At 43.7% G+C, this 12335-nt stretch overlaps 1 protein-coding gene across 1 annotated transcript in view; it reads right to left on the bottom strand.

Moving 5' to 3' along the window:
• Positions 1–10631, bottom strand: part of BGN (biglycan) — a 47481-nt gene extending 36850 nt beyond the window's left edge. Inside the window, exon 1 of the mRNA XM_075184950.1 lies at positions 10323–10631. The gene's annotated coding sequence lies outside the window, so the exon portion shown is untranslated. The remainder of the gene's footprint in view (positions 1–10322) is intronic.
• Positions 10632–12335: the final 1704 nt, after the last annotated feature.

The raw sequence follows: 12335 nt of genomic DNA, 5'->3' as shown, positions 1-12335 counted from the left end.
GGCAGGGCCAAAAGACGTGAGTCGCGTGGCCACACCCCAAGTATGCAGTAGCGAGACCTCCCCTCCCAGAGATCTAGCTGTCAAAGGTGGCAAGTATGGTCCCATCTGTGCAGGCAGCACAAGACAACAACCAGCTCCGGCAGCAAGATACAGTGCCGAGTGGGAGAAGGTAAGTGGGGAAGGGTTTGGTGGAAAAGGGGGCTTTTAATGTAAGTGTGGGGCAAGGAGTTTTTAAATTTAACTATGGGGGGAGGTGGGTGACTTTTATTATGTAGGTTTGGACATGAGCTATTCATTTATTGGAGGGGTGAGAGGGGGGGGCTGACCATTTAATAGTGGGTGGGAGCTATTAATTTATTGGTGGGATAAAGGTAGGGACTATCTATTTGATGGTTGGACTATTTACTTATGGTGGAGTCTATTAATTTAAGCTGTGGTGATGGGACTATAAACTGAATGCTCAGATTGTTTGGGGGCTATTGATTGAGTAGGTTATTTGGCTGCTATCAGGGACACAGGGAGAACATACAAACTCCCCACAGATAAAGCCATGGCTAGGAATCGAGCTGTGAGGCAGCATTGCTAACCTCTGTGAGGCAGCATTGCTAACCTCTGTGCCGCCTTGCTGCCCCACACACTATCAGTGCTAAGCAACTTACTTTTAATAGTCATATTTCCCCCCAATCTGTCCTGACTTTAAACTAATAGCATTCACATTTAATAAATCAACTTATTTCCTTACAAACAACTGATACATGAAATAATTAGTATTCACATTTCATAAATAGCTCTCCTTCTCCCTAAACTCAGTTCCTTGTTCGTCATCTTCATCATCATTTATTTATTTATATAGCGCCACTGATTCCGCAGCGCTGTACAGAGAACTCACTCACATAAGTCCCAGCCCCATTGGAGCTTACAGTCTAAATTCCCTAACACATACACACACACACACAGACAGACTAGGGTCAACTTGATAGCAGCCAATTAACCTACTAGTATGTTTTTTTTTTGGAGTGTGGGAGGAAACCGGAGCACCTGGAGGAAACTCACACAAACACAGGAAGAACATACAAACTCCACACAGATAAGGCCATGGTCTGGAATTAGACTCATGACCCCAGTGCTGTAAGGCAGAAGTGCTAACCACTGAGCCACAATGCTGCCCCCATACTGTCCACAGGATCAGGAATGGTGTAGTCCATCAATTTGTAAAGAGGCAAAATTTGCCCCCCCCCCTTGCTCATCCCAACGGATGAACATAGTTTTAATTCCAGCTCCAAGGCTGCTGTTAAGCAGTATGGTAAACCTTTACGTCTTGAAGCACACTAGTTTCTGCATTCTTCTGCCATGAGTCATATGCGGGGAAGCGGGAGTCTGTTTCCAGATCGATCAATCATTATCCTGCTGATAGCTGACACATCCATAAGGAACACTTAAGAGCCAGAAACAAGCAACATTTTTCGATGTTGGTAGTTTTTAAAGAATTTTGTGTTCCCACAAATGCAAAAAAAAAAAAATGTTTAAATACCAGAAGAACAAATATTCTTTTTCTTTTTTGTTTATTTTATAACAACCAAATACCTCTTATCTGCGCTCAGGTTTGGGAGTCACGCTCAGTTTTACATTACAGCCATAAAAGGACATTTGGAGCCAGACAGACTGAATGTATGTGATGATATTGGTATTTACAGTTTGACACATTCCAACACATTGCAAGAAGTTTTTACCTTGCAAGTATTTCATAGCAATTATCATTTCCTGGGTAGTTTTGACCATGTTTTTGGCAGACTTATCACTACTGGGAGAACATAAATATGTCATGTAATTAGCATTCAGTGCAATGTACTGTATGGTAGGAAATATGTATCCCCTACAGCGTATATCTGTTCTTTTTATGTGTTTAACTGGCAGTCTCCATAACCCAGTGTTTATCTTACTAACTTCTGTCCTCTTATCAAACTTACGTTCCAGCAGAGAGTTTGAATAATAATGTTAATAATAATATTTAGTTTTGGGCGCAAACCTTTTATCCAATTAGCCATTTTTTTCTGAAAAGGTTTTATTCAACAGTGTTTTCTCATAGTTGCCTACTCTCCCAGAATATTCGGGAGACTCCCTAATTTCTGGGAGTCCTCTTGGACTCCCAGGAAAGCAGGGCAACCTCCCGGATCCTTGGCAGTTCATTAAATTTAATGGAAGGGGCGGGGCTTAGTGACATGATTCACGCATCATTGTGGCCCCGCCCCCTGCTGGTATAGGCTAAACTGATAATGACAGCTTAGGGGTGGGGCCAAATGATCCGAACCTCAGAACCCCACCCCACACGCCCACCTGCCCCCTGGACCTCCCGGAAGAAGAATTTGGCAAGTATGGGTTATCTGCCTCCCCCCCACCTTCCCTCGTGTTGTGACCCCACCCACACTGTTTTAACTTCCTAGGCGAAAGGTGGGGGTGACATTCTCTTCTCCTGGGACTGTAAGCGAGACGTTTAGCTGTGACATCACACCCAGCGCCACATTCCCCGTGTAACATTGACATGAAGGTGCAGAAGTCAGCGGCTTCATATATAATTCATATCAACGGATGGCGCTCTGTGTGTTTGTGGGGGGGCGCCGCAGGGGTTTTAAAATGTCTTGAAAGATGACTCTGCAACCTGGAAGTACGCCATCTGTACAAAAATCACCAGAGACGCACTGCGCAAATGTGCAAACCTCACATCCGTGTCCAACCTCCACCCAATTTAGATTAAATTAAACTTTTTGGTTTTTGTAAAGCATACTTGCCAACTTTAGCACTCTGTCATGGCGGCGTGGGAACACGGCGGATTGCCTCGCCCCTGTAAAACATTGCCAATTTCGGCCTATCGCAGCAGGGGGTGGGGCCGGGATAACACATTTAGCTCCACCCCCACCCACTCCACCAATGAAGAGGACAGGCTGCGGGAGGTTGCCCTGCTCTCCTGGGAGTTCAGGAGAACTCCCAAAAATTCGTGAGTCTCCCGGACATTCTGGGAGAGTAGGCAGCTATGGCTTAAAGCAGGCCTGTCCAACCTGGGGCCCTCCAGGTGTTGTGAAACTACAAGTCCCAGCATGCCCTTCCAGCTATCAACTGGTTGTCTACCGGCAAAGCATGCTGGGGCTTGTAGTTTCACAACACCTGGAGGGCCGCAGGTTGGACAGGCCTGGCTTAAAGTAACCATGAGAGAGAAGGGACAGTAGGACTGTATCCATTACTTGTGTCAGCACTTCTCCGCAGAAGTGCAAAATAATAAAAAAAGGATAGGTGAATACTGCCAGAGCTGGAGCAAAATTCAAGTCTTTATTGCATAGTGAAAATGCCCATTCGCCCCTCTGCACAGCAAGGAAAGACACTAACAATGAACCCTCTTATCTGGTTTGGATAATCTTGCTCTGCAAAATGAAATCTCTTTTTTTGCATAGCACCAAACTTTGCAAAGAACATCCTCCCGACGACCTGTGCAAACCAGCTCCTCCAGAACGTCACCATCCGCAAACTAACGCTCTGGTGCAAATGCAGACGCACTATTTGCAAGGTGCATGGTTGGAGCAAAGCTGATTTCTCACTACGCTTCCAAAACCTTATGCTTTGTACCTGATCTCTGGTATGTGTAAGTGTCAGGTCCATTTAATCCTAATTATGCAATGAGGACTTTCTTCTGGTCATTTATAACAAATCAACACCTATATAATTAGGTGATTAAATATTTATTTTCCTATATAGGGGACTTCCCCTTTCTGCAGATCAGGATGTAGACAATTTGACAACTATGTTAAAGTCCCATTAGCCCAGATGTCACCATTAGGGTAATACATCACTTGAAAACTAAACATCAATGCCAGAATCATGAATGTCATGTTACAGACGAGATGCCTTTCTCCCGATAGGTCCCTGAAGCATCAGCCGCTATGTACGGTTCACCTGAGGGAACAGAGTCTATAAAGACTCTGGTTCCCCCACTTAGTGAACAGCGCCATCTTGCCAGGCACCCAGACAGGAGAGGAGGCTCCGGGGGTCCCCAGCGTTCTGGGGACCGGTGCTGTGCAGTAGCCACAAGGGCTACACCACATTATAAAAGAAATACCCAGGATAAGCCACATTACAGAGAGAGGAGGGTGCGTGGCGGAAGTTGCGAGGGTACCAGTTATGACCCTGCTAAGGGGGACTAGAGGTCCCAAAGTTACAGGACCCACAGGAGAGAGGCCCCACAGCAGGGAAATCCCCACTATTAGGGGTACCCCAGAAAAGTCCGTTAGGAGCCAGGGAATTGTTCAAGGGAAAGGATCCCAAATAAGAAGCACCAGAAAGGTGTGAGTGTTTGCTGGTAGCCAAGGGAGAACATTGTCTGGCAAAAGCGGGAGGGAGAGAGCCCCGATAACTAGAGTCTCCAACCAGTAAAAGTCACCTAAATAAAATTGGACAAGTTGCTGAATGGATGCTCTCGGCATGTGGGACATGTTTTACGGGTTACATTGGTGGTAGCACAAGGAGAGAAGCTGATGTTAGATTGTAGTATGAGAATCCCTGGATACTGGGATGGATATAGTAGAAGCAGTTTGATAACTTTGTACAGCAGGAGAGAGTGACCAGTCCCAGTATGGTCACTATAACGGTCCCTGGAATATGGGATGTATGAGAATGGCAGTCCCTGGATATTGGGACATTATATATCTGTATGGAGAAAGCCCTATAGAGAGGGGAGTGCTGAAGGCAGCAGTGTGGCGATTGGGGAAGAGTATCCCTGATGTAAAGGATGGTGGGCACGGAAGAGAGTCTCTGGTCAAGTAGACGAGGTGCAAAATCTGTGTGCAAAACTCAACTCAGCAGCCTCTTAGGAACATTTTAAAGGAAAAAATGCAGGTGGCCCAGTGAACCAACCCAAGGCAGATACCCCCTGCCCCCCAGCCTGCCCCTGCATGGCGCCCAATATAAAGTGTGCACTGAACCGCCACTAGAGTTCACTCCATTGTATCTGTGTTTAAACTCCAGAGAATTCAGGTGACCCCCTGGTCGCCAATGCCACACCCACGTCATAGACGAACCAGAAGAGGAGGGGGCGGCAGCGAGTGGGGTACCACACAACAGCAAGTACGTGACCGCAGCACAGCAGACCAATAGGGTTAAAGCTTAAAGTAAAACCTTATCTATAGAATGACACGTTAGATATTTCAAATCAATATATCTGCCACGCCATAGCATATCCTAAATGCTACCTATAAATACGGTGTATTCTGGTGCAGCAGAAAATAATAGATGATCCTAGATTTGAAATGATAAAACTGCAGGTTTGAAAGTCATTGTATAAGGTCTCTGCAACTCCTTTCATGTACAACCAATTCTGGCCGTATTTCTGCTTCTATAGTTACATAAATGGGACCATACTGTACATTCCACATGATCCTTTGTTTAGTCTACAACTTCACTCCACCTTTTAAAATATCTGCCGGATTCTTGTAGTCTCCAACCATTCTTTGTAGATATTGAATACAATGTATATTTAAAGGTTTAAATTAACAAGAACAATAATATTTTTTAAGCCATTAGCTTCCCATTAGATTGTAAGTTCTCACTAACAGCGCCCCCTCTCCTCTTGTTTTCTGGTCTGGTCGCACCTCTTCCACTTGTGTATACTTCTATGGTGTCTCTTTCCTTGTGTCTGTCTTTTGCTTGTTGGTCCTCTCTGTTTTTGTAGAGGTTGACCCTACCTCAATTACCCATCCCCAGCAAGATGACAGCTACCACCAATGTTCATCTGTGACACCACAGACAGCTCTGTGTGGTATGTACAAAGGATGCATCCAGAGACAGCTCTGTCAAACAAGGGCTGCTCCCAGAAATTAGCACCTCTCATCCTTCTATGTCGTCATGTTTAAGGATCGACATCATATTTATTGAATTGCCTAATTATTTCATGCTGCTCTGTTTGGCTGGTAAAGAGATTGATTGATTGATTGACAATGACACATAGCCCTACGTACAACTAGTCAGATTCTGTCATTTGCAGTTCAGTAAACAAAAGCAAATATCTGACTGGTTGCTAAGGGTTACCACAGATGTCTCCTCATAATAACACAATATTTTTTAAAAGAATTCTCTCTATATAAGGGTATGTATTTATATCAAGGGTAGGCAACCCCCAGCATGGGTGCCACGCTCTGTAGTCTGGCACGCAGGGCCGGCTGAAACTGAACAGCTGGGCATGCGTAGCAGTTTCTCCCGGGCACCATTGACTCATGAGGTGAGTCGCACACACAGCTGCCTAATGAGGCATTATATTAATTGGGGACAATTATGGATGGCATAATGTGAATTGAGGGTACTTATGTGAGGCATAATGTGAATTGGGGACACTTATGTGTATCATAATAGGAATTGTGGCACTTATGTGTGGCATAAGATGTACTGGGGCATTACTATGGAATAATATGAACTGATGGCTCTATTATGTGGTATGTTATGAATTGTGGGCACAAATATTTGACATAATATTAACTGGAGCTCCACTATGGGGCATGATATGATTTGCGGGTACAACTATAAGTCATAATCTGAATTGGGGACACAACTGTGTGGCATGCTATGAATTGGGTATACTACTATGTGGCACAATGTGAATTGGGGGTGTACTTCTAGGAGGCATGATATGAATGGTGGACACAACTATGAGGCAAGTCAAGTATGGGTATAATACTGCTGAGCGTCTCAGGCCCTTCTGGCTGTATAAAGCTGTGTAGATCTTCCTTACTTTTCTTAACTTACTTTTTTCCAGGCTTTGACAACTTTACCTCCCAACTGTCCCAGTTTAGCCAGGACAGTCCCATTTTGAATGGACTCTCCGACTGCCCTCCAGGTTATCAAGTTTGTCCCCACTCGAACATCGGGATGTATGTGCCCGCTCACCATGAGCAGCTTTGTGGGTACCACATGCACGATACTTATAGACATAAAACGCATAGACAGTTGGGATATTGGGAGTCAGAGTTTCGGGAGTGTTGGTCGTGTTCCCCAGGGAACATTGTTTTGTCTCCCCCTTGAGAAAAATATTGGGAGGTATAATTATCAGAATTTGCCAATCCTCATACCATACTTGCCCGCATTTTGGGGAGTCCTCTCTGAGTAGACCACCCTTCCGGATCCAGCTTCACATAATCATGGTCCCATCCCTGCTGTATACTTGTGATCGGGGACCTTTACTACTCTGTCTATCTGTATTACCCAGCATTGTTTTGTTCATGTGTTTGTTGCCAATTGTAAAGCGCTACGGAATTTGGTGGCTCTATATAAATAAATGTTGGTGATGACCATGAAGGGAGGTACAACGATTAGTAGGCTTCATACGTTTATCAGTTTTTGTCCCATAAAGACAAAATTAGCTCATTAATTATCTGAACACATCACGGAGAAGACTCACATGTGCCCTACATTTAACCTTAGCAGATGATGTATGACTGGAAAAGATATTCCATACGTCTGTTTGCTCAACCGTGACATCCGTACTCATCATAAATGCCTGTCTGGCATCTATCTACTCTTCCCCAGGAGGATGAGACATGTGGAATGCTCTATACACCATCCATTACCAACTATAATTGTGTGTAATACTATACTATAGAGTATAGGTAGGATGTCCTGGCTGGCAGGAAAAGCTGGGTGTCTCTGGCTGGCTTGACATGCTGGGACTTGTAGTTTCACAACCGCTGGAGGGTCAAATGCTGCCTGCCTCTGATGGGTTCTGTGTATCTAGGTCGCAGTAGTTGTAGGGATGTTGTATCACCGTGCTATAACTATAGCTGCCTACTCTCCCGGAATGTCTGGGAGACTCCCGAATTTTTGGGAGTTCTCCCGGACTCCCGAGAAAGCAGGCAAACCTCCCGGATCTAGCTATCCTCGTTGGTGAAGTGGGTGGGGGCGGCACTAAACGGGTCATCGTGGGCACGCCCCCGTCTGCGATTGGACGCAATTGTCAACAATTGACAGGGGGTGGGGCCTAATGATGCCATTCACGTAGCCACACACCCTCAACGGACCCCCTCCTGGACAGCTTCTTTGAAAAGTCGGCAAGTATGGCTATAACTGGTCTATCTCTATGGGTTATTTAATGGCAATGAAATATGGTAACAAAGAGTACATGTTGTTTTGTGCAATTTTTCACCATATAACTAAGAGTTCCTGTGTAAGTGACCATATGTAGGCTTTGGATGCCCAGGTATAAGTGTACATACTGGAAAGTGCAAAGACGGCACTTCAAAGTCATATCAGCTGAATAAAATCAAATTTTTGCATGTGGGTGCAACACAAGCTTTATTCCAATGTCAAGCCCGCTTGCTGGAAGGCAATCCCCTATCCAGCCAGCTACTACCTTTAGAAGGAGCAAACTTTTGCACCCCAGAACTAGGAAAAGTAAGCACATAACATCACAAACTAGCATTTGTGCAGTTTGCCCAAACTTTACAGCTTTGTAAATGATGCTTTCTGTTTGACAAGGCATGCTGGGAGTTGTAGTCCCGCAGCGAGCCACAGACTGCTTATCTTTAGCTCTGGTGCCCTCACCATAAACTACATTTTTCTTGCTGCCTCTTTTACTTATATATTTTATGGCTTACTGTCAATGCTGGAGTCTCAGGCAGCATCTTGTTGGCTAAAGAATCAAATCCTCCTATTACTAGTCCAAATGTATATTGAGTTAAAGATTTCTCAGACAGTCCACCACTGACATTTTTGGCTCTCTTTGTTAGTGGTTTTCAGGCAGTTTTTTTGGGCTGTGGTTATAGGGCTAAAATGAACAATGTACGGTGTTAGGGTCTTACTAACGGGGGGAGGTGGCTCCGATAACACAGACCTCCCAGTTTGAGGCATGCTGTTGGAAATGACCCCAATCGGGTCTTGTGTAATGATGCCAATAGATTATAATTCCTAATCAATAACCTTTTAAACCTTCTTAATACATTACAAATCATTTGGCTTGGAAATAGCTACCCCCCCCCCCCCCCCACCTCATCAGATACACATTTTAGATATTTTTGGCAGAGATCTACGCTATGGACTATACATTTTGGTGTTTGAGCAGTTTTCTGTCTACAAAACGCTTGTGGTTTGTCTTCAACTTTGCCGTTAACGCCACAACACCCATCCAATAGTAGCGTTGTGTTGGATGACCAGCTTTCGAAGAAGTTCTACCAGAGATTTGCTTTATATAACATTGTATACAACATTAAATATGGGACCTAGTGTGATGCACATCATGCTATTATATATTGTGTCATACTATTACAGTTTTTGTTCTGCGCTTAAGACCAGCCTTAGGCAGCTTGAACTACAGGTTTCAGCATGCCCTGCCAATCTATAGCTGGAAAGCCACATCTTACCTAACCCTGCTTAGACTTACTTTAAGCTATAGTCATAGTAATATTGTCTTCGTAGATGAAGTGCTGGTTGGTAAGACAGTTGTATTATAATGTACCCCTTACTGTAGATTATAAGGATATCAAAGATCACATGACTTAGAAAAGAATCAGAAAGTTATAAGACAGAGGGTGGCTTTATAAAGCAATCTTAGGAACAATGTATAACGGGTCTCCATAAACACCACCTCTAACAAAGGAAAGGAAACATTTCCTCGTCTGCACAATGACTTGGCAAATGCTAGCTAAGCAAAGCCTAAAGCGGCATCAGATTTGCTGACGATATAACCTGCCTGGCATTATGATCTCCTTAACCTTATCCGTCTCAGACCAACTGGCATGGAATCATGCGGGTATTTCTACAGCATCTGTCCTCCAAACAGAAAGCTGTGTCCACGTCTCGCTGGAATCCTGTGGCTTCTCTGCCAGCGGTCACCGGAATCTATACTAGCTGGTCCTCCTCTCTACAGCTGTCCCATTCATACACTCCACAAGTTTCTGCCACTAGCTCTGCTGCCCATTCAGTAATACTGCCCATGATGCAAACTCAAAAAATACCCTGCATCAAACTCCTTGAACTAGATTCATTATAGACTTTTCTCCAAAAATGTTTGTAATAAATTTCCAACTTCACAATATTAAATATATTCTAACAGCCACTTAGAAACACGAAATGATGAAAGAAATATGAAGTACAGCAGAATTGAACTTAATTTCACATAGAATGAGAATTGGACTTTTAAACAATAGAGACAATGCCCATTTTTCATAACCTTCTGTTAAATTCCATTTAAAAAAAAACATTGTGCATCTAAGGACCTCACAACATTATCATGTGTCAGGACACAAAGCACATTCCTTAACAAGTTTTAACCTACAGAGAATAAGTTTCTGCTTTACCTTGTGCTTTTCTGTGGTTTCCAATAAAGATTTCTTTTCAGCTGGACAATTTAAAGGTGACTTTTTTTTTTTAAGTTCCAAAGTGACTGTTCCTTACAGAGGAGTTTCCTCAACCCCCTTTCTTCTTGCCTTCTAATTCTTCTGTGTAAAGAGGCACTCACACTGCTGCCCCCCTTAGTGTGACTGAGTCCTCTTGGTCTGCTCGCTGCAGGGTTTTGTGTGTGAGGTTTAAGGATGTAATTTCCTTGCAGACAGCAGAGCCCTCAATGTTCGAATTGCTTTTACCTCCTCCTCCCTCCCCACTCAAAATATAATACATGTATACGACTTTGGGTCTCAGTGACATGTGGCTTTTATCATCACACCTGCCAAAAAAAAAATCCTCTGCCTTTCTGTGTTCTTCCGAATGGTTTTTTTTTTTCTACAATGAAAAATATCCCGAGGACTGTGTTATAGTGCAGAAAAATAAATAAAACTGTTTTCCATATTTCACTTTGTTTTTTGTGAGTGGCGGGCTGTTTTCCTATCCTAATCCACCGTTACGTAATAAGGTTTGTTTGTGCCTTTTGGAATTTGTTTGTGAATGAAGATCTGCGTCCTAATGCTATTCTCCTTCTTTTGACAACTGGGGTTCTATCGTACGCCTCTATTATAGGCAGGGGTACAACTGTTTTTGTTGCAAGTACCAAATGTATGTCCCTTAATTAGTGATAGAAAGACTTCATTGGTCCCTCATAGTTCACACCTTTTTAATTTTGTGCCAGTAAAGTGCACCTTAATTACTAACATTGTCAGCGATGACATATTCATATTAATACCATCTTAAGATTATCTCAGAGAAATGCACAAGACCAACGAGACAGGGGGTAAAAAGTCCGTCCTCTAGGCCTGGCAAGCAAAAGGTGAGCCGGAACATTGGGTGTGGCTACAACGTCTTGGGGCAGCCTTATTTTTAAACGCTTAACCTAAACATTTTTTTACACCCTCCCCCTTTTTATCTTCAATATCTACTCTGTATAGGATTGTGAGTTCTAGGACATAAGGGGAGTTTTCTTAAAACGTGTGCACAGAGGAAAAAATGAGGTAACCCACGCCAACCAATCAGGAGCTTGATGTTCTAAACTGCACTAGAAGAATGACAGAATTTGATTGGTTGCTGTTGGTTACCACAAACATTTATAGGAGGCGAGGAGAAGGTTCATCTTTTGATACTGATCTTAAATGTTCCTATTAGGCCACATACAGCTGTTTTCTCTGGAGAATGACCATCGCACGATGTGTGAAGGGGTTAACGCAGGAGAAGTCATTGATTTCTCTTGCATTAAGCTAAGTGGTTTACCACAGTACCCAGAGCATTGCTTTTCAGTGCAAACTAATGGCATCTCAGGATACCTTACCTGTCTCTATGGGGTCCACTGAAGCCGGAATGGCGTGGTATGAATCCCTTCCGGTTCGAATCCATTACGCATGTGTGCCATTGGACACTTAAAGCACTTTGTGCAGCAGGGTGTTCTGGGTAACCCCGGCATAGTAAATAGCAGCAGTATTATATTGTCACTGACACCGTTTAATAAATAGACCCTGAAATGTTATTATATTTTTATGTGTATGTGCATGTATGTCATGGGCAGCACGGTGGCGCAGTGGTTAGCACTTCTGCCTTACAGCACTGGGTCATGAGTTCAATTCCCGACCATGGCCTTATCTATAAGGAGTTTGTATGTTCTCCCCGTGTTTGCGTGGGTTTACTCCAGGTGCTCCGGTTTTCTCCCACACTCCAAAAACATACTGGTAGGTTATTGGCTGGTAGGTTATTGGCTGCTAACTAATTGACTCTAGTCTGTGTGTGTGTGTGTGTGTGTGTGTGTATGTTAGGGAATTTAGACTGTAAGCTCCTATGGGGCAGGGACTGATGTGAGTGAGTTCTCTGTACAGCGCTGCTGAATTAGTGGCGCTATATAAATAAATGATGATGATGTGTAATAACACATCTAGAGACTGGTGCATTATGTG

The sequence above is a fragment of the Mixophyes fleayi genome, chromosome 9 (assembly GCF_038048845.1).
Source record: "Mixophyes fleayi isolate aMixFle1 chromosome 9, aMixFle1.hap1, whole genome shotgun sequence".
Taxonomy (NCBI): Eukaryota; Metazoa; Chordata; class Amphibia; order Anura; family Limnodynastidae; genus Mixophyes; species Mixophyes fleayi.
The sequence above is the reverse complement of the archived record's forward strand: the minus strand, read 5'-3'. Positions and strand labels throughout refer to the sequence as shown.